General features: G+C 32.9%; 1 non-coding gene across 1 annotated transcript; it reads left to right on the top strand.

The window, feature by feature from the left end:
* Positions 1 to 1995: 1995 nt before the first annotated feature.
* LOC132532890 (U6 spliceosomal RNA) lies at positions 1996 to 2103 on the top strand. Its single transcript, XR_009544812.1, has one exon. It is a non-coding gene; the product is annotated as a U6 spliceosomal RNA (small nuclear RNA).
* The last annotated feature ends 299 nt before the right edge of the window (positions 2104 to 2402 follow it).

Raw genomic sequence — 2402 nt, 5'->3', positions numbered from 1 at the left:
ACTGCTGGGCAGTCTGAATCGTAGTGTGCCTTCATCTGTACTTTGATTTGCCTGTTCATTCATAGCGATACACAGGTAATAGGATGTTTTTATTTTTAATTTAGCTCCTAGAATTTTACCTTTAGGTGAAAATCCTGTGTCAAAATTTAAAGAATATATTACCTAGAACTGAAAGCACCCTCTTTAAAGAATTATAAAGAAGAACTTTATGGCTCATCCAAAAAATTATAAAATTGGCCAGAGTGCTTGCTTTCTGGCAAATAATTAGCACACGCTTTAGAAGTGTATTGTTTAATTTATTTTACAAAAGAATACAAGACAAAGCCAAACCAAATAAAGCCTTACAATCTTTCTTTGAGAATGTCCGAGGAAGGTTCACAACTATGTGATATAAGGGTAATTGCTGGGTTGTGTCTACATAGTTCATTACTTCTAAAAATATGCAATTATAATTGAATAAAGATGAAATAAATGTAATAAAACACTGGTAATTTTTGGAGTTGAAAGATAAACACTGCCATCTCCCTTGTGTGTTGGACAGACATGTGTTTTTGGCAACCACCTTGAATTTATACCCAAGCCTATTACAGTCATCCTTATCTACATTTCATACAAAGAAAAAGAAAAGAAGGGAAAATCCAAGTCTGCTGAGGCAGCAGTCAAGCATTGTGCATCTGATAGAGTTTACTCATTCTACTGGGGGAAAACCTGGCAACTGACCAGTTTTGTAGAGGAAAAAAATACACATTTCCAGTGGTGAAATTAATTTCTATTAAATTTCCAAGACTGCATTGGCAGACTGTCTTTTGTAAAGATGAATAGAAAAAATAAACAAAAAAGAATAAAAGGAGAGAGGAATGCTAGAGAGAAATTGATCTTAACCAAATAATATATAACTTGAAGCAGCTTGCTTTCAGAAGGTAACCTAGGGAGGCAAGATAGCTTAGACTGGTTTGAAGAGCTTAGAAAAGGGAAAAAAAAAAGTTTAAAAAACATTATTTTGATTTAAAGGTAAAAACAGATAAAAGAACAGAGTTGAGAATGTATTTTCAGCACATTATTTATGCATGTGTTTCTATATTAAACGTACAGTATATGTAATATATATTCTTCATCTTTTATGTACTAAATAGCCATTTCATTTTTTAATTTTTTTTTTTTTTGCTAAATCACTGCTTGGTTCTCTTTTATGGTGGTGCTGGGAATTGAACCACGGACCTCAAAACATCTGGCTTGAAAGTCTTTTTACAGAACCACTATGTTGTCTCCCTAGTCTGAATACCAATTATTTTACCATAATATAATTAAATCTATTGTGAAAGTAATTTTTAGGTATAATTTACACAGGGTTATAATAATCAATATGCAAGTATATAATTTAATAAACTATAATTTATATAACTCATTCACTAGAGATTAATGGGGGAAAAAAGGTAATGTTTCAAGTGATAGGTAAACAGAAGGAAATTTGTTCTAATAGGAACTGTTCTTACATGATGCCTGTGTGAAGATGATGCAAAATTGTGAAGTGTTCTGTATTTTTAAGAAAAGTTCTTCAAGTCCCTGGTCTCTACCTGCTAGAGGAAGAATCACAAGAAATACAGCAATGCTGTATCTCTTTCTCTCTCCCTCACTCTCCAAGCCCTCTCTTTAATCCTCTCTGCCCCAATTAGGAAAGAAAGAAGGAAGAAAGAAAGAAATAAAGGAAGAAGGAAAGAAAGAAGAAAAGAGAGAAGAAAAGAAAGGAAGAAGGAAGAAAGGAAGGAGGAAAGAAAGGAAGGAAGGAAGACGGGAAGAAAGAAAGGAATGAAGAAAGAAAGAAAGGAAGAAAGAAAGAAAAGAAAGAGAAAGAGAAACTGTTTTGAGGTAATGGTAAAGTACAGACACAGAGCCACTCCCCCACACTCCCCAATCCCCATCATATCTGGGAAAAGAAAGAAAGAAAGAAAGAAATTAAGAAAGAAAGAAAGAAAATGTTCAAAGAATTTTGGTCTAGTGCTCGCGCCAGCAGCACATAATACTAAAATTAGAATGATACAGAGAAAATTAGCATGGCCCCTGCGCAAGGATGACATATACAAATTCGGGAAGCATTCTATATTAAATAAATAAATAAATAAATAAATAAATAATAATTTTGGTCCATACTCCCAGAGGGATAAAAAAATAGGAAAGTTCCCAGTGAAGGGGATGGGACATGGAATTCTGATGGTGGGAACTGTATGGACTTTTATGTCTGTTATCTTGCAATCTTGTTAATCATTATTAAATCACTAATGCATTTTTTTAAAAAGAAAACATTCTTAGTGAAGATACTTGATTCCTATAACTATATTGAAAATCACTTTTCTTGTAGTTTTCATGCCATAATGGGAGAATGAGCATTTTAAAAATAGTAACAA

Source organism: Erinaceus europaeus, chromosome 14 (assembly GCF_950295315.1).
Source record: "Erinaceus europaeus chromosome 14, mEriEur2.1, whole genome shotgun sequence".
In the NCBI taxonomy this organism is placed as follows: Eukaryota; Metazoa; Chordata; class Mammalia; order Eulipotyphla; family Erinaceidae; genus Erinaceus; species Erinaceus europaeus.
Note: the sequence above shows the minus strand (reverse complement) of the source record. Positions and strands in the feature narration are given on the sequence as shown.